The 24,210-nt window shown below is 47.1% G+C and overlaps 1 protein-coding gene across 1 annotated transcript in view; it reads right to left on the reverse strand.

Annotated features, from left to right (window-relative positions):
• Nucleotides 1–24,210, reverse strand: part of LOC137623052 (3-oxoacyl-[acyl-carrier-protein] synthase, mitochondrial-like) — a 39,027-nt gene that overhangs the window by 10,162 nt on the left and 4,655 nt on the right. The gene's annotated exons all lie outside the window — the stretch shown is intronic.

Raw genomic sequence — 24,210 nt, forward strand, 5'->3', positions numbered from 1 at the left:
ATCCCATGCGTCCAGCTGACGGTCGACCCCGACGTATCGGACGCACTTCAGGACATCCATCTAGATGACGACAGGATGTCGGAGGTGTCAGACACCACCGAGAGGACCCTTATGGCTGAGGGTCACGCAGAGGAGCCTACGGCGCCTCCCGACTCCGAAGAAGAGGATGTCGCTACGCCCTCTGTATCGTCGGTAGTGGTCTCGGAACCAATCCCCTCTACGTCGTCCACTCCCATGTCCACGAAACTGGACGACTCCATGGACTCCTTCCAAGCCATGATAGCGATCCTCGAGGAGAGGTTCCGGAAGAGGGACGAGGATTTCAAGAAGGAAATCCTTCGCTTGACAAAGCAACGCGAGCCTCAGAGGAGGCTTAATGTCAAGGATCTTCCTACCTGCTCTGTGACCAACCCGTGGAAGCATGCCGAGTACATGCCCATCACCAGAGGTAGGATTGTAACCTCGGACAAGCTAGGCGCCGTCCCCCTTGAAGAGGTGGAATTCTGGCCTATTTTCGAGTCTTACCCGGACTGCTTTGTACGACTCAAGTCTGAACCCATTTCCAAGGAGGAAACAGAGCCGAAGGAGGTCATCGTGTTTGACCATGCGAAGGCTCAATCCTTACTGGCAGGCTGCCTGAAGGACAAGGGCTACACCAACTCTAAGGTGCCAGCCCTTAGCAAGAAACACCCGTCCTTTCTTGCCCCCAATACTATGGTCTTCCCCTTCGCGGAGAAGTCCCTCCTGGCAGTACTAAAGGCGGTGGAGGAAGGGAAACCTGCTGTAGGCCCCTCTCCCTCGCCTTTCCCCCCGACGACAAGAACTGGAAGGACATTCAGTTAACTTTCTCCATTGGAAAGTTAGAGGCCGACATCGCTGGACGTCAGTTCAGTGAGAACCTCCCCAAATTGTCAGAATATCTCCTTCGTCGGGAACAGGATACAAAGGAGAGGCTGGCCGCCTCTCTCTCCCTCCAGGTGATCATGGAGACAATGGCTGGGGAACAGAGGACCCCAGGTGTATTCATGGTCCTAGCCAAGACCCATTTGGCAACCGACTTCTATAGCTTCGTCAGAGCACAGAGGGCCTGCAGGAAGTTCGTGTTTGCATCGGCCACGGTCAAACACGAACCGAGGAAGCTGATTTCCTCCAACATTTGGGGAAAGGATCTCTTCCCCAATGACTTGGTCAAGGAGATCGTTGACAAGGCCGCCACAGAGAACAGGAACCTTCTCCAAAAGTGGGGCATGTCGTCAAAGAGGAAGTCTTCTCCGGATGAAGGTCCCCAACCGAAGAAGTCCAAGAGACCAAGGCCGCAGCCTCGTCAGGCAAAACATCAGCTTCCCGCAGCCGCAGCTCCCCAGTTGGTGGCACAGCCCCAACAGACCTTCCAACTGGTACCCCAGCCGGTGGTGACTCGGTCACCAGTCTTCACGCCTGCCTACGAGAGGCAGACTACTGCCTTTCGTGCCAAAGGTAGAGGCTCCGGAAGAGACTCCTCTAGATGTCCCTCCAGAGGGAGAGGAGGCAGGGAAGCAAGCGGTCGAGGAGGCAAGCACTCCGGAAACCAGAAGCAATGAGATGCTTCCGGTGGGAGGAAGACTCCGTCTCTTCATGGATCGTTGGACCTTTGATCCCTGGGCTCACAGCATCATCAACAATGGACTAGGCTGGAGCTGGAGGACATCACCACCAGCTTTCCCCCGATTCTTCCAACACTCCACCCCCGTCCTGGAAGAATACGTCCAAGAACTCTTGAACAAAAAGGTGATCAAGAGGGCAAAGTCCATCAGGTTCCAAGGAAGACTGTTCTGTGTTCCCAGGAAAGACTCCGACAAACTCAGTGTCATTCTGGACTTGTCCCCTCTCAACAAGTTCATCGAGAACAACAAGTTCAAGATGCTGACCCTTCAGCACATACGAGCCCTATTGCCCTGAAAGGCATACACAGTCTCCTTAGACATGGTGGACACCTACTGAAACATTCCAATGAATCTCCAGACCACCTCCTACCTAGGATTCAGGCTTCAAAGAAGACAGTACGTTTTCAGAGCCATGCCCTTCGGGCTAAACATAGCCACAAGGGTCTTCACGAAGATTGCAGAGACAATTGTTCAACAACTACGCCTACAAGGCGTCCAGGTGATGGCTTACCTGGACGATTGGCTGGTGTGGGCAGCATCAGAAGAGGAATGCCTGCAAGCTTCCGAGAAGGTGATCCAATTCCTGGAACATTTAGGTTTCAAGATAAACACCAAAAAGTCTCGACTATCTCCAGCTCAGAAGTTCCAATGGCTAGGCATACATTGGGACCTCCAGTCACACCGTCTTTCCATTCCGGTAAAGAAGAGGAAGGAAATAGCAAGGTCTGTCAAGAGACTTCTCAAATCCAAACGGATTTTAAGACGACAACAGGAACAGGTGCTCGGCTCCCTCCAGTTCACTTCAGTGACAGACCCAGTGCTAAGAGCACTGCTAAAAGATGCATCGGGAGTCTGGAGAAGATACGTATCAAATGCTCGAAGAGATCTCAAGAGACCACTACCGTCTCGGCTACGATCACTCCTCAAACCATGGTCGGAGGCCAAGAAGTTCAGGAGATCGGTACCTCTGCAACTACCTCCACCCTCGGTCGTCATCCATACGGATGCATCGCTAGAAGGATGGGGAGGTCACTCCCATCAACGTCAAGTTCAAGGAACGTGGTCTCCTCTTTTCAAGACGTTTCACATCAACATCTTGGAGGCCATGGCAGTCTTTCTCACATTGAAGAGGCTGTCCCCACATCCCTCAGTCCACATATGACTGACTTTGGACAGCGACGTAGTGGTTAGATGTCTGAATCGTCAGGGCTCAAGATCGCCCCAACTCAACCAAGTGTTGTTGCCCATCTTCCGTCTGGCGGAGAAGAAAAGATGGCACCTCTCAGCAGCTCACCTTCAAGGATTCCACAACGTGATGGCGGATGCTCTATCCAGAATAGCTCCGATAGAGTCAGAATGGTCCCTAGACGCAGACTCATTCTCCTTCATCTCTCACCAAGTCCCGGAACTGCAGATCGACCTCTTCGCAACGAGCGACAACAAGAAACTTCCTCACTACGTATCCCCATACGAGGACCATCGAGCGGAAGCGGTGGACGCCATGTGCCTGGACTGGAACAGATGGACCAAGATTTACCTGTTCCCTCCACCCAACCTTCTGCTAAAGGTCCTCACCAAGCTGAAATCCTTTCACGGAATAGCGGCCCTAGTGGCTCCCAAGTGGCCCCGGGAGCAACTGGTTCCCATTGATCCTGAAATTACAACTGAAGCTAATTCCCCTGCCGGACCCAGTTCTGTCCCAAGTTCAGAAGTCGACTGTCTTCGCTTCATCACAGAAAACCCGAGACCTTCATCTCAAGATTTTCTCTCCCTAGCCGTCAAGAAGAGGTTTGGGATCTCGAAAGAAAGCTTAGACTTCTTAAAGGAATATAAAACAAAACCTACCAGAAGGCAATATGAGTCATCTTGGAAGAAATGGGTGGCCTTTGTCAAGGCGAGAAATCCTACAGAAATATCGATGGATTTCTGCTTGTCCTTCTTCACTCACCTTCATGGACAAGGCTTAGCGGCTAACACAATTTCCACGTGCAAATCGGCCCTGATAAGACCCTTACTATACGCCTTCCAAATAGACCTGTCCAGCAAAATCTTCAACAAGTTACCGAAGGCATGCACTAGACTCAGACCTGCAGCCCCTCGGAGACCTATCTCCTGGTCTCTCGACAAGGTGCTACATTTAGCCTCAGGAAAGAGACTTGCCCTCTGAAAGATTTGACTCAGAAAATGATTTTCTTGTTTGCTCTAGCCTCGGGGGCTAGAGTCGGTGAAATTGTGGCATTATCAAGGGAAGAAGGCCAGATTCAGTTCGCAGAAACAGGCGAACTCACCCTCTTTCCTGTCCCAACGTTTCTCGCCAAGAACGAGCTACCCACTAAGAGATGGCGTACCTGGAGAATCTGCCCTCTGAAGGAAGATATCTCCCTGTGTCCAGTGGAGAGTCTAAAGGTCTATCTTTGAAGAACTTCAGACTTCGGTGGAGGACAGCTCTTTAAAGGAGAAACATCCGGTTCCGACTTGTCACTTGAACAAACTAAGGGCGAAGATCACCTACTGTACTTCATTCGCAGAGCGGATCCTGACAGTACACCCGCAGGTCACGATCCCAGGAAAGTCGCCTCTTCCTTGAATTTCTTCCAATCAATGGATTTTGAGAGTCTTCGCTCTTTTACTGGATGGAAGTCATCCAGAGTGTTCTTTAAACACTATGCGAAGCAGGTGCAAGAAGTGAAACACTTTGTGGTAGCTGCAGGTAGTGTGCTAAAACCTGCAACTTAGTGCTGCGAAGAACAGTGAGTTATATGGGACTCTAACTCTAAGGGTGACTCAGTTAACACTAGTGCGCAACATAGTGAAATTTGTGTTACCATGGTGACACTACGGACTGTTCTAATATACTGAGGTGATGTTACATAGACTAAACACTTGTGCCACGTGTTTACAACATGAAGTGTATATAAAGACATTTTCAGAAAGGCATTACAATTCCTATGGAATCGACGTGTGTGGTGGCAAGTTTCCCTTTCAGGTACCACGATCTTTTCTGCCTATGTTCCAAGTCTATGTGACTTATTTGCATCTTTAATTACAGCTTTACATTATATTTTATGTACGCTAATTCTCATTTATTGTTAATAAATGGATTTATTGTTTTCGTGCGTCTTATTTCGCCCTTCCATTATCATAAAATCTGTTTGAGAGTATTATTATCCCTCTACCCTGTATAAGCTACTTGAACAATAGAATTCTATCGTTCCTACGCTTAAACAAACCCATCTAGCCTGGTGTAGCTTGTTCCAACACGTGATACATACTCTATCTATTACCTCGCTCTGGGACCGGCAGGTTCTTCTTGATGCTGGGTGGGTTCCATTTACCATGCAACTTCGAGACTTACCACCCTGCAGGGGGGCAGGAAGCAGTAACATAGCACATGCTCAGCTGAAATGACATATACCGGTAATGTCATAGGTCTCTTAGGTCATAAGACCAAAGGAATATTGTCTAGAAGTCCAAGGCACTACTGAGGGGAAAAATCTATGATACATTAATGCTCTGGTACACTACCATCAGGACGACATGGCCTGAGCCTAAAAAACGAATTTTGAGCGAAGCGAAAAATCTATTTTTGGGTGAGATAGCCATGTCGTACTGATGGACCCGCCCTTTTTTCTCTATAAGGGCTTGGCAGGCCCCCTCCCGATCTTACTGTATCATGGGGGCTGGTCTTAACGCTAAAGGGAATGGAGTTGGCGGGCGGTGATGACGTCAGCAAGATGGCCGACCCGTATGACGTCATCTGAGTGCCCATAACAGTAACGGAGGAGGAGAACTTTGTAACGGCTCCTACCATATCTTGCCACTAATTCCCCCTCGAAGCGTAAACGCTAAGTGGGGTGCAGATAGCTATGTGGCGTGTCAAGAATACGTCCCCTGTTATCATGCGATATCCTAAAGGACAACCTTAAAGGTACTCACACCATAAGTTAGAATTCTGGAAACCTTTAGTTTAATTCTCTGGGAATATCCACTGTAGTCATATATACCCTTAGGAAGCTACTAAAGGAACCTTCCATCAGGACGACATGGCTATCTCACCCAAAAATGACAAATTCGGAGATAATTTGTATTTTTCCTAACCATACAAACCTTAGCTATTTATATTGGGTATTACTTTCGGCGTAGCTGAAATGACGAGCCATTAGATTTTAACGAGGGTTTCCTACCCTGCGCTAGTTAGCAGGGGTAGGGGGAGGGGTAGCTTGCTACCCCTCCCTCCCTCACACACCGGTGAAACGTCTCAGTTCACTTAGAGGTAGGACTTGACTTGGGGGACAGGGCTGGCGGGCAAATATGTGTAAATAGCTAAGGTTTGTATGGTTAGGAAAAATACAAATTATCTCCGAATTTGTCATTTGTTCCGTAACCGAAATACAAACCACGCTATTTACATAGGGTGACTAACCCCTTAGGAAGGATGGAAAGTCCCCAGCCATACTGGCTTTGGCTTACCCGGAGACTCAGAATCCGAGTGAGTCGCACTCGAGAAAAGGAGTCCCTGCACCTCACAAGTTCCTTGCTCCGCAAGGAAACGTGTGGTCTACATTTCTGGGTCGATCTGTGGCGCCGGGTGAAAAAGAGTCCTTCTTATATATCTTTTCAACGGGTTCTCCCTCCCTCACCTCTCCCCCTCGGGGTGGATGATAACTTACGAGTTATTTATTTTTCGTGACTTTTCAATTGTTAGCGTTATTTTGGTCCGTGTTTCGTCCTCTCCCCGTTACGGCTCGGGAGTAGTTTATGAACGTTTTCCACTCCGCCTTGAGTTCTACTCCGGCTTGAGGGATTCTCAATGACTTTCGTTCTATTGTTATATTTATATATTGTTTACTGCATGGGACGGGCTTCATATTGTTTAGATACGACCCTCCGGTGGCCCTTACTGCGGTCTCAGGCCACGGCCATATCCACAATAGCCATTGTTATTACAATTGTGTTTTTATTCACAATAATTATTCAGGACCTTTCTTCTCCCTCAGGCCTCACCGGAGTTTGTAAATACGCTTTGCCATGATCTAAGCCTTAGCCTTTAGCTGCGGCTTGGCTTTTATATCTTCACAATTGAATTATTAGCCACAATTGAATTATTCAGGGCATCTCATTACGCTCCGGCTTCACCGGAGGTCGCCCATACACTTAACACTTATATTTGCCTTGCCTTTAGCTAAGGCTGGTGTTTATACTTATTTTAAGGGCATGTCACTGCTTCCCCGACCCTCGCAGGTCGGCAGATTGCTTTAAGTTATTTATCCTTATGTCATTAACAGACATTAGGTAAATTACAAATATACAAACATTTGGATATTATAGTGCCAACAATGGTTTTGGGCGAATAGCGATTTAAACGTTTGCGATTTAGTCTGTTAGTTTGTACTCGCCCCAGGAAGGCTCGATTTAGACTATATCCTTATTTATTGGTTACGTTGTCGTTATTCTTCGTTCTTGGTTATTACAATGACTAAAAATGAAAAAGATAAAGGAAAAAATAAAAATAAAATAAAAGCAATCAGTTTTTTACTTTCCTTATATTATTGTGTGATGTTAGCTTTTATTATGTAACCTTGAGAGTGAGAGCATAGGGTGCTCGTTTATTAGCTCGAGTAAGGGAGGTGATTTTCCCGTTCTCCGTTTTTATACGTTCACGAGTTATTCAGGCCTCCTCTTATTATCAGAGTTGATGATAGTACGTTTAATGTTATACACGTTTTATTGATGTGGTTACTGTTAATATAGCTAACACTATTAGTAGGAACGTTGGTGTATGAGTCATTAATTGGGTTCGATTTATACCGACACCCTTAGCTCCGCCTTGAGTTATGCTTAGCTCCGCCTTGAGTTATACGCCGCTATAATGGATACTCATTGGGTGAGAAGTAGTCAGATATTTGGAGTGCAACGGTGAAATCCGGCACTCAGACTCCGGCTGAGGCCTTTCGCACACGAACCTTTGTCATGTTTGATCTCTATTACACCTTTCCGGCCCCTTTTTTCATCGAATCTCCGGCTTCGCTGGAGATAACTCAAACATTCATTGAGGTTAATGTTATCGTACCGGTGACGGTCACGATCTCGCGGGGACTGGCCTTTGCTACCGGATCTCCCATACAAACAGAGATCAAGCAGACGTCCAGAACCGGAGTTAACAATGTGATACCGATGAGGATTTCACAGTTTCATTATTACGGTCCCTTTTTCATCGAATCTCCGGCTTCACTGGAGATAACACAGACATTCAGTTTTAGAGAATGTTATCGTACCGATGAGGATCACGTTTTCACGATGCCGGACCTTTGTCACTGGTTCTCCGGTACAAACAGAGATCAATCAGACGATCAGAATCAGGGTATGAACCCTTTTTCATGAATAATCACAATATCGTCATTACGATCCTTTTCATCGAATCTCCGGCTTAACCGGATATCGTACAGGCGATCAGCATTGAGGTTAATATTAGATTTCCTCTGGTTCACGTTGTCACTATGACGGACCTTTGTTTGTACCGGGGATGGTTACCGGAGCTCCGGTACAGTCGGAGATCACTCAGACCACGGGTGGCCAATCTTTTGTTTTACCTGTAAAGGGAAGGATTTAACAAAAAAAAAAAAAAAAAAAAAAATTATTTATGAACGTAACTATGCCTATATTTATGCATGTATTTAATTCTAACTATGTATAAATAGCCATACAACATCGTGTTCAAATAGAATTAAATTAATTATGCCTATATTTATGCATATTCAATCCTAACTATGTCTAAATATGGCTAAATATCCATACAACATAGTGTTCAAATAGAAATACATTAATTATGCCTATATTTATGCATAGTCAATTCTAACTATGTCTAGATATGGATAAATATCCATACAACATAGTGTTCATATAGAAATAAATTTCCACCCAGTGGCGAATGCGCCAACAGTGTCACATTTCATGAATACAAGTGTCGCACTATACCCCAGAAGATAATACATTAAATGACTTGTCTTTAAAATTGCTTTTTAAGAGTTATACAGCTGATCCCAGCCTGTGAATAGGATCGCTAACCAAAGTTCAAGGAACATCCAGACTTATGTCCCCTTTGTGTTACAGAAGGTTCGCCTGCATGGTTCCCATCAGGATGATGATGATTCTCTCTGGCCTGCAAGAGAGGCTCTCCGCCCTTGGGTATCGAGGTTGGGAAGGAATGCTCCATCTAGAGGTCCCTATCTCCTCGGAGTGTCCTCTCTAAGGTTGGACAACGACCCCATGGACGGGCAGGTAGGTGGGGATGAGTTTTGAGCCTTCAGCTTTGCAATTACCTACGTCACCGACCTAGGACCATTAAAGGATCCTGATGTTCATGTTACCCTGCATAAACTGTGACGGCTAAAAGCAACACATTCTAGGGAAAACCAAGGGGCTATGACGCAGCTCTAAGGTATGGTGGTGAGTCAGTGCCGTTCAGGAACTCGGATATAGGTGGTACCATAAATCTAGAGGGCATAGACGTCCTCCCTCTGGGGGACCTAGATTTTACTCCCAGGTACTAGAATTCCCATTCAACGGATTCGTTCGATTGAAAGAGATTGCCTTGGTTAGCTTAGACAAGGTACCGAAGGTAACGGTATTATTTCCTAAAGGGCAGGCCCGATCTGTCTGGACCAGGATGTTGTCAGCCTGGGGGGTACGATAATTCCAGGCTCTGCCCTTCCAGTTCGACCTACACGTTTGTTGGTCTGATCGGGTCAGTTGTGGGAAGTACGTTCTGTCTGAGACCTCTATCGACAGGAATCGATAGTCGGTTTCCCACTCGTCATCACAGCCTTCCTCTGGTTCGACGCTTTTGTATCTGACTCCCCATCATCAGGTGGTCTACCTCACTGATTCCCCAGGTACACAGCCCAACTCCGTTGGGATGTTTTGCCTGCATACAACCCTAGATCCGAACCCTCAGGCTCCTTTCATGGACACCAGAGAGGAAGCTACAGGAGTAGAAGACAGTCCCGCCATCAAGGCGGACCTAGGAAAAAGGGGGCTCGGAGAAGGGAAGGACCTAGATTCACTCCCTCACAACGCGGTGGTCCCGGTAGAGGGAAGACTTTACCACTTTCGTGACCATTGGACTCGGTCTGTGGGATCATAGCATAGTCTCTAACGGTTTGAGATGAAAATGGCCTCAAGGTCCTCCTCCTCCGCCAGTGACCTTCTCCCAGAAATCCACTCCCGTCCTGAAAGAGTACACCACAGGGTTACTCAAGAAAAAGCAATCAAACGACTATCTCTCAGGTACGGACCTTACTTCCCCGTGGGACCGTCGCCACCTCTGTCGATCTTACCGACCGCTATTAGCTTGCGCCTATAGCTCGAAACTTCTCTTCTTATCTGGGTTTCCACCTAAGCAGGAAAGCCTTTGTGTTCAAGACATGCCCTTCGGCCTCAACATTGATCCCAGGATATTCACGAAACTGGGAGAGGCAGTGTTAGAACAACTCAGGAACCAAGAGATACAGATCATTGCTTATCTGGCCGGTTGGCTCATTTGGGCCCGGCCGGCCATAGAAGGCAACAGAGCTACGAAGGAATTACTTCGATTGCTCGACAACCTGTGATTTCGGGTCAATCTCCATAAGTCTCGCCTGCGACCATCAGGCCACTTAGAATGGTTAGCCATTCAGTGGGACCTTTCGAAGCACACGTTGTCTCTCCCTTCCAAAAGTAAGAGGAATAGGTTCCAAGATCAAGAATTTCTCAAGCACAAACAGGTGTCCAAAGAGCCTAGAAAGTATCCTCGGCCTTTTCCAATTCACTTCAGTAACAGATCTCCTAATAAAAGCCAAACTCAAGACATCAATCGATTTTGGAGAAAGAGAGCTACAGTACCTATAAGAAGACAAGGTCTCGAAGATCCCCTCTGTCTGGAAAATGAGACTACGCCCATGGTCCGAACCGAAGAACCTCTCCAAAGCGGTTCCTCTACAATTCCCACCTCCACAAGTGACATTCCATTCAGCCGTGTCTCTAAGTGGATGGGGGGATTTCTCCGAATATCAGATGTTTCAGGTTCTTGGTCACTAGCCATGAAACAGTCCCATATCAATGTTCTCGAAGCCATGGCAGTGTTCTTGACCCTGAAGAGAGAGACTCCTCCGAGGTCGACCCACATCAGAGTAGTGTCAGACAGCACAGACGAGGTACACTACGGAAACAGGGGAGGATCCAAGTCACCCAACCTGAATCAGATCCTGGTCACTTTCTTCGCCTGGGCAACAGAAAAGAACTGGTTCCTGTCAGCACCTCACCTAGCGGGAGGCCAGGATGTGAGAACGGGCTCACTATCCAGGACGAGTCTCCTGGAGTCTGAATTTCATTCCGGTGGATACTCAGGCTCGTTCCAGGCATCCGGGTAGATCTATTCACATCTCAGATCAATCACAAACTTCCTTGTTATGTGACCCCAATCCTGGACCCTCGGGCTCATGCCATGGACGCATTACCCCGGGATTGGAACCATTAGAGGAAGATTTTCCTATCTCTCCCAGTGAATCTTCTAAAAACTTTTACACCGACTGCGCTCCTTCCGGGGCGCAGTGGCTTTAGTACCACCTCACTGCCCAAGAACAGTTGGTTTCCTCTCCTCCTCGAGTGGAAACTCCGTCCCATCCGGATCCCGTTCCTCAAACTGACCCGAGTATTCCAAAATCACTGTGTCAGATTACTCAAGGATGGCCAAAACCCTAACTTTGTGGACTACAGGAAGTTGGCAGCTCGTAGAGACGCGAACATTGAACCGGAAAACGATTTCTTCATCGAATCAGACAAAAGGGACTCGACAATTCGCCAATATGATTCGGCCGTTAACCCCCAAAATAGGTGGTCCCCTTGGAAAGTTATTCCTCTTCTCCAAGATACTTCTCTATGTCCGGTCACCACTCTCAGGGCCTTTTTAGCCACGACTGCTACCCGATCGTCTGGCCCCTTGTTTATCAGAGAACAAGGAGGTACCATTCCCATACGTGGTATTAGGCTATAGATCCTATACTTCATTTAACAAGCCAATCCGGGATCATTTCCCCCAGAAGATGGACTTTGATGACCTTATAAAGTTCACGGGTTGGGAATCTCCTATGGTCTTCAAACGCCACTATCTAATGAACTTACAGGCTCTTAAATACCCAACAGTTGCAGCTGGGAGCCTTATCTCTCCCCAGTGATCTTTTGTTCTTCCTTTCATCCATCTCTTTTCTTCTCCCTCCTACCCGCCACTCGCACCACGACGCCGCTTCCTTGGTGGTTCGTTAGCCCTAAGTTTATTACATATTAGGTTATGTTTGTAACTATTATTGATTACCGTTGTTATAGGGTTGGGATATTCTTAGCCATGTCAGTTTTGTAGCATGTTTCCTCTGATACTCGGAGGCTTCCCTGTTATCATGTTTGTTTACCTTAATTATTTATGATTTTCTTTACATGGTGTTGTTTCTCTCCCCTCATTAAATTAGTTGTTATTGTTGGGCTTGGAAGGCATTCTCTGGTACATTTTCACCCGGCGCCACAGATCGACCCAGAAAAGGGATTTTGACGTAGGAAAAATCTATTTCTGGGCTCGAACCTGTGCCGCCCAGTGAATAAGCTCCATTTAAGCACTTATTCTTAGGTAATTTACTGCTAAATATACCAGAGAAAAAATGTAAAGGAGTGCTAGGTTAACTAGCTCGCTCACCTAATGGTGTCGGTATAAAATTGGGCGTATAATCCAGAGGTCCCGCACTATTTAGATTAATCCACGACAGAGAACCCCAATAGAGGAGAGCCGTTCAACCTCACTCGGTACTACTACAATGCATCCGCTCAGAACCCAACTCCGTTTAGCACGACTTGTGATTTTGACGAAGGAAAAATCTATTTCTGGGGAGAGACCTGTGGCGCCCGGTGAAACCCTTCCCCTTTATTTTACACGATCCCACCCTTTCCTTTCCAAGCCGTCATGACCTTTACAGAAGGATGTTGTTCAGATGGCGCTCGCGTCGTGGCGGTGGTGGTTGGCTAGGACCTTTGTATCGGCCCATCCCTTTGACGAAGGAATTAACTAAATGGAAGACAACCTGTGAATAGTGGTTTTCACGCGCCTTTGCTTTATACACGACACCCAAAAGGTGCTCGCGCGAGGGTAGTAACCTCAGCATTCCATGCTTTTTTCTTTCTCTGGTATAATTGGAAGGTTTTATCAGAAAAGATATATAAGAAGGACTCTTTTCACCGGGCGCCACAGGTCTCTCCCCAGAAATAGATTTTTCCTTCGTCAAAATCCCTTAAGCCTGTGTGTGAAGGAAAAAAGTGTGACCCGTCCTAGGCAGTTGACCTGGAGTTCCAGAAGGAACTCTGGGTTAGGGCGTTCCCAATACCACCTCGTCAGGGTATGGGGGACGCGATAGTATTGACTCAATACTCGGAACACAAGGAAGCATGGTTTACCTGCAGAGGTTTGAGGTCAGCTATGCAGAGACCAGGATGCTGCTTCCCAGTAGAGGGGATGATGAAGAAAGAAGTAAGGGCCAGACATACTTCTTTCGTTCATGCAGACTAAAACCTGATAACAATGCCCTCAACCTTCTGCTACCTGTCCAAAAAGGAGCCTGAGGTTAGACCAGCTGTTGTGTAGCCACCACAGAGCGATAAAAACGTATCGATACTCCTGTGGGTCACGTCCTGCAGGAAGCAGGCTGCGAAGGTCATTAGACGCTTCCAGACTCCAGCTTGTAGCACCTGCATCACAGAGTAGTTCTACTCGAAGGCGAGGGACGTTGCGATGTATCCGACATCGTACTGTAGGGCGACGTGACGGGGAAGGGTCTAGATTCAGGTCGAGATGAATGCCCTTGAGTTCGAGCTGAGGAGGTATACTGGTAACTCTCCCCTGTGTCCTCCCTGTGCTCCCAAACCGGCTTGCACGTGAGGACAAACTGCAGCTGTTCCCAAAGATAACCCCTCAATTCCTTTACTGGCAAGAAGGAGAAGGTCTGGGTCATCTGATACAGAACGGAGACTCGAAATCTTGAAGGAGTCGAACCGGAGGACCGGGACTCCAAGATTCTGAGGCTAGAAAACAACTCAGGAGCAAACCTGAATGTTGCCTTCCCCTATTCTCTTGAAAGGACGGAGTCGTACAAGACCATGAAGATTGCTTACACCCTGGCCGAGGCCAGAGTGAGCAGGAGCACCGTCCCCCAAGACGGAATACGATCAGAGGCCTGACGTAATGGTTCTTGAGAAGATCTCTTAAGGGACTTAAGAGTCCGAACCATGCTCCATGGAGGAGGACTCACTCCGCCTGGGGGCAGGGACGTTCGCAGCTTCGCATGAGCGAAGAAAGGTCCAGCGGGAAGGAAAAAGTCTATTCCTTTCAGCCTGAAGGCCAGGGAAAGGCTGAGCGATAGGCTTCACTGCCGAGAGCGGAAAATAGTTTCCTCCCGCCGAAAAGCAATAACTCCGTTATTGCTGGAGAAGAGGCCTCAAGGGAAGAGGTATCTCTCCCACGACACCAACCACAGAAGACTCTCCACTTCGCCTGGTAGACCCCTGCGGATGACTATCGCAGGTGACGCGACCTCCGCTCCGCGACTGTAGCGGGTTGTTTCTTCTTGAGGAGGCGGCGTAGTGTCCCCAGGCGTGAAGCCGAAGCAATGCAACGGCTCGTGAAAGATGTTATAGTGTGGTTGTTTGAGTAGCCTGTGTCGTGGAAGAAGCTCTCCTGGGAGTTCCATCATGAGAAGCAGAGGGTCCGGAAACCGTTCTGCGTATAGTCACAGCGGAGCTCTCAGGGCCATCGAAAGGTTGACAGACAACCTGGTCTTGTTGAGACCCATTCTCAACAGACAACAATGGTGGGAAGACGCAGGCGTCGATGTTGTCCCACCGTCACCGGAAAGCATCTTGCCAAAGAGTCTTGGGGTCTGAGACTGGGGGGAAGAACAGCGGAAGCTTGAAGTTCCAGGCTGTCGTGATCAGGTCCCCCAGGCCAGGACTTGCTGGTTACTATAGGCCAAAGACCCCCAGGTACTCTCTATCTGTGAGGCTCTGCTCAGATAGTCGGAGAGAACATTCCTCGCATAGTCGGAGAGAACATTCCTCTGCCCGGAATGAGCGAGCCAATAGTGGTATTGAGAGGACCTCGGATCATCTCAGTATTTTTACTGCAAGATGCGAAAGTATGAAAATGTGCCTCCCTGGTGGTTGGAATACGCCAGTACCATGAAGTTGTCGCGCACGGAGCGACTCGGCAGGGTCTGTAGGATCTGTAGAGGGGCCAGACTACGGCCCCTAAGCCTGCCTGAATGATGGGGAGGTACCCTTCAGGTCCTGACCATAGGCCTGAACCAGAACAAGCCCCCCCTTTTTCTTTGACAAGTCCGAGAACAGCATCAAAAGTGGGGAAAGGACGAGAATATCCACTCCCATGCAAGAGGTTCCATAAGTCAACACCCATTGCCGGTCTAAACGTTCCGCTGGTCCCATAGGGACCAGAAAGTCTTGTTAATCGATGCTTGGATACCACCGGGACTTGGGCCGCCTCACAGGGAACTTATCCTGAGGCGACCGTTTGGAACTAGACGGGTCAATGAGGAAAAGAGACCCAGGAAACGTTCCAAGATAAGGCTGAAAGCTCTCCTTGACTGAGAACAGGTACTGCGACTCTCCTCAGCCTTGCCACAGTCAACCAAAGGGAAGGCTCGGAGAAGGAGTCAATATCATGGCTAGATACTCCAGATGTTGAGGCAGAAGTAGAGAAGGCTCCTAGCAAATTACCATGATCCCTCACTCTTGGTAAAGACCAGGAAGCTTGTCCCGGTGTTGAGGAAGGTCGAACCCGAGCCTACCGGAGTTGACCAGACCTCCAAAAAGCGAAGGAGGCGGAAGTCTGCTCCTGAGCGGCCATGAGGAAAGCAGGGAGAGTTCTTTGGGGAAAAACCTGCGATGCCGCGGCGGGATCGCCACACCGCATCTTAAGCAGGAACATCTGTAGTCTAGGCTGAATTCCAAGAGCTTCCTGGAAGATGGATGGAATGGAACCTGGAAGTACCCGTCCTTCCGATCCAGGGCCTAGGGAGTCCTGCGGCCTCGTTACCAGTCTGATCGACTCTGCTGTTCCACGCTGGACGAAGTTTGTTCGACAAACTTGATCAGAGCTGAGAGGTCGACGACGGAACTCCCGACTCAGATGCTTTCCCAGAAGAAAGGATCGACTGAAGAAGCCAGGGGGGAAGCCGTCGACGATCCTATGGAGGACCTTCTCCTAAGGCATGGATCCTTCTGCCCAACGGGCAAACCTCTTGCCGACCCCATGGCATAGAGGCTCAGTGACACTGGATTCGCCAACAGTGAAGGAGAGATGGTAAGAGCGAGGCGCGATATCCTTGGCTGATCACGGAGATCGTGCAGGAATCGGCATCGGGAGGCTGTTATCCGGACGAGTAACCTTAGGCATCCCCCCAGCGTGAGACCTGCAAGGGGGATTGCCAATCCTAGAGTTTGTGAACTTTGCCGGTCCCTCTAGGATTATGCCCCCCCCCGGGGAGAGCCTCCCGTGCTACCTGTCCCTGACAGGAGGGGACTGCTATTGTACACCTTGTCTTAGCTGCCGTAGCCGGTTCCGGTAGCTTAGGCTGACGAGGCTGAATGAAGAGGCGTCAGAGGCCTGCAGGGTCTGGAAGTAAGCGCCTTGGAGGAGTGAAAACGCCCAACAACAGTCCATTTCTCTGTCCTTGGGCTCAAAACAAGCTCTTCCCAAGGATGGAAGAGTGTCTGAGCTTGTCGACATTCACGGATGAGACACCCGAGAGGAAGCCCTCGGACACTGCGTCTAGATGCTCCAACATCGAGGTTGCCCGCAAGTTCAAAACTTGGCGACGGAACGCAAAGGTGCTTGAGCCTGAGAGGAGGAAAGTACCCAAGATCTTCCTGGGGCTTCCTAGTACAAAATCTCAGGTCGCAACCGAGGAGGGAAAGGCCTGGTAAGACCCTTCCAAGAGAGGTGAAGAGGAAGGGCTAAACCAGTCACCCCTTGTCCCGACGGAGAAATCTCAAAAGGAAAACTCCCAGGCAAGACCTTTCCAGGGAATAACGAAGAGAAAGGACTAACCCAGGTTCTGGAAAGAATGTTGCACAGACCTCCCTGAAGATTCTTCCTGCTCTAGCACGAGCCATGCTCGCGTCTACGGGGTGGAGACCGTGTTCTGGAAATACTCGCTCCAGAAGACTCGCCAGGCTGGCCGTGTTGCGAGATCCCGACGGGAATCGCGGTCGCAATCGCCCTAGCGCTCGCGCGATGGTAAATGAATGGTTCGCGCATGGGCGAACGTGGAAGCGCCCGTGCGCGGGCACGCAGGAGCGCAGACAAAAGTGCGCGAGGGAGTGCAGAAGGAGGGCGGGCGTGGTTGGAAGGGCGAGAGCTGGCGGTCGGAATCCGATAGTTCACAGGCGAGCAACGACACGTAGGCAAGCGATGGCTTACTGCAGGAATCGAGCTCGCGCGATGGAACACCGTTGGTTCGCGCGCGGGCAAACATTGGAGCGTATGTGTGCAAACGCGCATGCGCGTAGGCACGTGGGCGTGCGGTCGCGCGGGCACATGGGCGTGTGGTCGTGCAGGCACGTGGGAGCGCGGGCGAGCGCAGGCGGTCGGGAGACCGATGCCGCGTAGGCGGGCGATGGCGTGTTGACGAGCGATGGCCCGTAGGCGAGTGAAGGCGCGTTGGCAAGCGATGGCGCGTCGGCGAGTGAAGGCGCGTTGGAAAGCGATGGCGCGTCGGCAAGCGATGGCACGTTGGCAAGCGACGGCGCGTTGGCGAGTGGTGGTGCGTTAACAAAAACGCTAGCGCGCAGGCGAAGAATCGCGCGGGCGCGTAGGAGATCGCTGACATGTAAGAGACTAGGGATGGTTAGCGCGCATCGCGCTAATCAGAAGGCGCGCAGGTGCATCAGGAAGGTGAGCGCTGATGCGAGCTGTCAATCAGGATATCCTGGACGGTCAGGAAAAAACCGTTGGCGCCCATTGGTGCGTGGCAGGAAAGGGCGCGCAGATGTGCGCTGGTGATTGAAGAAAGCTGGCGCACAGAAGGACAGAAGTATAGGTGAGACCTGGCGAGCAGGAGGAAGATCTACGGCAAGACTCAGCTACCGGAGATCGTGGTCCACAGCAGGCGAACGCTAGATCGCTACTGATGGTGTCCAGGGGACCTGTAACGCGTGGAAGATCGATAGCGAGCAGGCGATCGATGGTGTGTTGGTGAACGCCGGCGCGTAGGCAAGCGATGGCGCGTTGGCGCATGATGGTGCTTGCGCGCAGGCGAACGATCACGCGGGCGGTCAGGGGATCGCTGACCCGCTGAGGATCGTTGACGCGCAGGAGATCGTTGACGAGCAGGCGAACGTTGACGCGTCTGTGGTCGCTGGCGAGCTGGTGATCGCTGGCGAACAGAAGGGCGACGCGTGGAATCCTGTGCGTACAGTAGCTTAGAAGCACGCGTAGGCGACCGCGAGCGTTGCTGCGCTGGAGCAGACTGACGAGCCGGATCGCGAGGGCGAGGAGAAGAGTCCTTGTCCAAGGGCGCGTATCAGGAACAGGAAGCGCAGGTGCGCTCTGACGGGCAGGAGATCTAGAGTGCTCAGGAGACCGATGGCGCGCAAGGCGCACAGCAGGATGTTCGGAGTCCTCAGGAGAGCGCTGGCAAGCAGTGGGGCGATGATCATCAGGAGAGCGCTGACGAACAGGAGAGCACTGGCGTACAGGAGAGCGCTAGCAATCAGGAGAACGCTGACGAGCAGGAGAGCACCTGTGCGCTAACACTGCAGAAGGGCGCGCAGGGGAACCATGACACGCAAGGGAAGACCTCCCGTGGGAGGCAACCCTTTGCCCCGAAGGGACCGTTGCCCATCGGATGACGAGGTCAGACTGCTGTCCAGCTGCACCAGGGGCGGAAGGTCAGGAAGGCGTTGGAGATTGATCCCCGGAGAGATCTAAGGAGGTAGGAGCTGCAGGCTGCATACGGAGAAGATTCAAAAAGGCGCCTCTTAGCACCCTTATAGGGAGACGGGAGGCCCTTACGACGTAGCGGACGGTGAGCCTTACGGCGAAGGCGGCCAAGAGCAACAACAGAAGAAGAGTCCTCCGAAGAGGAGTCTCTATGAGTGTACTCCCTCGCGAACGAAAGAGAAACTCTTCGTAGAAGAGACGGGTCAGCCAGTGACCTAAAAAGAGCAATCCTCCGAAGAGGGGCTCCTGCAGTTGCCCAGCCCCTTGAGCGTAACTGCAGGTGCGACCGCTCAGCACCAAGAGCATAGTCGCACTTACACCGTGGTGACCTAACTGCCGAGGGCTCCACGGAGATATCGTACACTACACACACAAGCACAAACTCTGAAAAGGAAACTAACTGATTTCTATACTCAAATATATACATAAACACGAAAAAATGTTTACATATATATTGAGTAAAAGAAAAGTAAGTGATTAAGTAAAGACAAAACAAATAATGGCTGCCAAGCGAGGACGAAGACAGAGACGTCTGTCCATTGTCCGAGCCAAAAGTGAAGTGAGACGTTTCACCAGTGTGTGAGGGAGGGAGGGGTAGCAAGCTACCCCTCTCCCTACCCCTGCTAACTAGCGCAGGGTAGGAAACCCTCGTTCAAATCTAATGGCTCGTCATTTCAGCTACGCCGAAAGTAATACCCAATGTAAATAGCGTGGTTTGTATTTCGGTTACGGAACAAATAGATTTTTTGCTTCGCTCAAAATCCGTTTTTAGGTTAGGGGTCAACATCTTGAAGGAAATGGGGAAGATATGTTAGGTTCGGTCTGTTACTTTGAAGAGTCATAGCTACATAGGTCTTCCGAACTTAATGGATTGACAATATCAAACATGCTTGGGAACAAAAGTGCCTGATAAACTGAGGGTCACTACATTACTTGAAGATGTGCTTTAAAAAAAATCAGGGTAATCCTCAATCAAACTTTTGGAGTATTACAGTTAAAAAATTTCTAATGCACTATTTTGTTTCAATATACTGTACTGTGAACTACAGGTATAAATAACAAATAAATAAGTAATATATAAGAGTATCCATGTACAGTCATACCTATGTTAAAATATTTTGTGTGAAGTAATTTTCAAATTTTAGAGGGTTCTTTGGTAAGAAACAATAGGAAAATAGATGAAACTTTTTCTTTTTAATGTTAATTACATTCTTTACCAGCAATATGCTTAAATTAATAAAAGAAAGAGTTGAATTATTGAATGGTTTAATTTACTATATTTGCAATATGGGGTTGCAAATAGGGGTTTATAGGGGGTCTAGATGGTGTTTTGAAAGGTTAATATGTGTTGAGTAATATTTTGCCAATTGACAAGTCTTGGAACTAACTACCAGTAATTAATGACCTGCCATGAAGTATGATTGTACAGTGTTATAAAGGGTACCTCATCTTTGAGGTAACATTCAGAGGACAATATTTTATCATAATCGCAACAAAATCCCTATGGTGTGTATCCCTTACAGTATTCATTTTCCAACGCTATTCAGTAAGAGATCTTTTATACAGTACTATGTCCCTTTGGTCCGAGCTGCATTACATTCTGTGTTATGATTTTCCTTCAGATTTTGGTCTCTTCCAGAGCAATGACCATTATCTTTCAACTTTACCCTCTACCTTTTGTTAAAGAGCAAATCCTTCAATTGAACCCTATCAGTCTGGCAATGTGACTCAATGTCTCATTAAGGTACATGGTAATCATACTAATTGGTGTACCAATTGTACTTTCCTTTACATTTTGCATTTCTTAACATCAGGAAATTAATTACTGCCAGTTTCAGTTTCTATACACGTTATCTTAATGTAAATGATATACTGTTTGTAGATTCACATTACCACAAGAAACATTTTTAAACTCATATGTTTCATGCGAAAAAAATAATTTAAATAAGTAAATATTTGAGTAAACTATTGTTAAAGAAATTGAACAGCTGTGTAGCTAGACTAAAGGATACATATGACAAATAAAAAGATTAAAACAATATTGTTGGGGGCAATGGGATGTTGCAAATGAGCTTTAGAAATGTCTGTATGGCCACAGTAACCCCCCTCCTATCATTTAATTATTATTCTTAATGTTCATAAGACTGGTCTAAGGGGTTTATTTTTAATTTTTATACTTTATGTATTGTATATTTCATCTGGTTAGAAATTCACAGATTGGACAAATTGAAAATGTTGAAGATTCTGACCATTTTTTTTAAGGATTTGTTTCCAATACCAGTAATTTATATGCATTTTGGGTTGAAAACTGAACGATAAAAATAAGTTTTATTTTAAATGTTATTTTTCATTGTCTAAACCTTAGTATTGAGTTATGTGGGTTTTTTATTGAATACAACACCCATGGGTAAAGCATGATCGATTCCAAGGTAGGGTAATATTTCAATATGGCACTTCTAGGAATGAACCACGTAACAAACTGTAAATTCCCTTTTTTCTATGAATCTCCCATGATGTCCATATTGCTTCTTGAGAAACCGTTTAATCGACATTTACTCATAAAATTTTTAATATTTTCCCATTTTCTTTAATTTCAACAAATAGGCCTACAGTCTTTGTGTAACCTTATTGCTGAGATATACCCTAATAAATTATCTAAAATAAGTTTGGAAGTATCCTATTCTACCAAATAAAAAAAAGTGGATACTTCCAAGGCAGTTTACAAACCTCGACTCACCAACTTCATAATGGATAGATTCAAAGAATTGCCTCGGATTATAAAAAGACCAGAGATTTAGTTCACGTTTAGTGTCTAGACATTTTAACATTCACTAAAAGATCTGAATGTATGCTTTGCTTCAGAGATTCAAAAACCTTGCGCAGAGCCTCAAAATCTTTTAAATACTTTAGTTCCTTCTACTGATTAACCTTTGCAATACCACAATCGTAGTCACTCTATAAGACTAAACTAGATTGAGAAGCAGAAGACTGAGTGGTTTGCCTTGATCCTAATATCCTTTCATTTATTAAAGTAATTGCTTATCACCAGTCTCTTAATACTTATGTGGAGGGCGTGTCATAACGTATGATTCCCTTAAATTCTGATGGGTGAACAAAGATTCAGCTAATCTGGATCATTTTCATCATGTTTCAGATGCTAATTTGTATAAGACTAACCAGTTATTTGACCTTCACTTGGAGGGCGATTTAGTAAACAGTCTTGATCCAATCATTGTGCCTCATAAAAGAAAATGCCTAAATTCAGGTTATGCATTAAAATTTAAATGGTTATCACTTTCAATTGGAATAAAAAAATTTCCCTTAACTGTTCAATAAGTTTTAAATAAACTCAGTTATTTGATCGTATCAGATTACCGGTAGTTAGTTACCTTTTCATAGAATATATTGCTATCTTTAAATGTGAATCGTTAATGCATGATTTGCCAGAAAATTTACTCATGACTCTCTGTGGGTAAGATTATTAGAAGCGTTTTTTGGATGTTTTACGGGGCAGATAATTTTAGTGTTTCAGAAAATTTCTTCAAGCAGAGTAGGCTGTGCTAATTTATTATAGAGGAAATGATGAAAGATAATTCATTACTCGCTTATCTACGAATATGGGGCTGTATTTAATATTTGTTTTAGAATCAATCACAATTATCAACTAGAATTCTAGATCAAAAGTAACACTTCTACTACCACTCTAAACTTTATCATTGATAATGGCTAATTAGTTGGGCTTTTATTATTTAGAGATTTTAACATCAATAATTCCTTTCGGGGTAGCTCCGAAATCAACTTAGTTCTAGATTAAGAGTAATATTTCATGAATAACCTCCCCAGTTTCACCTTCCACGTAAATTCTCACGTGGTAACTAGGAGGTCACCTACACAATTCAGTAACAGCTATGGTACATGGCTTATCCCAGTTACAGATATTTTGTATCATTTTACTAGCTATATTATTTATAAATTTGTATAAAAGTGAGGATGATGATGATAATGACATGCATCCACTTTTGGACAATACAAATTCAGTCATCTTATAATAGCAATGTGCTTCACAAGCTCTTGACAGCACATTCTCCCTTTGTTAAACTTTAGAAGTCAAGTGAATCCTCTCTAATAATTGTCATTCTGGTCATTCACACCCTGTTGCCAAACTTAACCTAGGTCTATCTAATATTAATAAAATTTTATTCAGTAAGCGTTCTGAAAGTACACTGCACTTTACAGATTCAGAAGCCTAACACAGAACCTCAGAAACTTTACATATTTTAGTTCCTTCTGCTGCTAAACGTTTGGAAACCACAATCATAATCACTCTATAAGACAACTATATTTTGAAGCAGAACACTGAGTGGGTTGTCCCAAACTCTTACATAAGTACACCCTCTACTTCTCTACCTCCCTTACTGAACTGGTCAGCTTAGGGGCCTCAAAAGGGCTATGAATGTACTGATCCTTCTGAGTGGAAGAAGTTGCAAGAGAAGGTCCGTGATCTACTTCCATACTGATACTCCAAGCATGGCTACACCTCAAGGTATGCCTGCAGATTCCCTCAAAGAACCAGGGCCCTTGACACTAAAACATTACCTTCTTTCAAAACTCAGTTCGCCCACTAGTTTATTGTCTAGTGTAATAAAAAAAAGGTCACAGTCTTTCCACCAGGCAGAATGAGTCTCCTGTACTCATCCAAAGAGTCAGAAGTTGACAACCCTATTATCTTCCCAAAGTACTTCACAGCACCTGACCACTAGTCATGGTACGAGACTGCTTTGTGAGTGGCCATAACGGAAGGCTTCATTGTCACTGACTTTGTAGCTAAGAGGAGCATGCCTTCTGATTCGAGTCTCTACAAGGGGAGACATACAATTAGTGCTCACACAGACAGGTCAACCAGAAGAGGCGTTGATGCAGTAAAGAATGGCATGTAGAACCTTACCTGCCATTAAAAGTGTGGGGAGATGGTATGATCTTGTTGGACCAACTGGAATCAAGAAAGTTCTCAGATCTACAAATCTGATGGTCAGCTTGATCCAGAGAGAAACTACCAAGATCCGACCATGGCAGCTCCATAGAAGGTCTCAGTCCTCGAGTGTCGCCAAGACGTCAATCATATGACCAAAGTCCTACCCATGGCTGGCTCTATGGTTGCCACACCAAACTCGTTGCACTCGAGAATGAGAGCAAGAACCTCCACAAAAGCACGCTCAGACTGGGTTCTCTGCTTTCGTTAGTACCGAGACAAGGTTTGGTGCCTCCTGGCCATAAAAATCCTCAGCATCCTCATCCCTACCAGGTTGGTCGTCATTGGGGAGAGGAAGGTCTCTGGCATTGATGAAACTCGAGACAGAAGAGGTGCCAATTATGATGGAGAGTAATCTGCATTTCTGTGCTAATGAGCACGGGGCCATGTCACCTCAATCACCTATCCGTGGATGCTGTAGGAATCTGACATCATTAGATGTAGGGTCAGAGGGAGAGAGGGCATGAATGGAACGATGTATCCCTCTTTGAGTAAGGAGACCGACCAAG

This window comes from Palaemon carinicauda, chromosome 30 (genome assembly GCF_036898095.1).
Source record: "Palaemon carinicauda isolate YSFRI2023 chromosome 30, ASM3689809v2, whole genome shotgun sequence".
Lineage (NCBI taxonomy): Eukaryota > Metazoa > Arthropoda > Malacostraca > Decapoda > Palaemonidae > Palaemon > Palaemon carinicauda.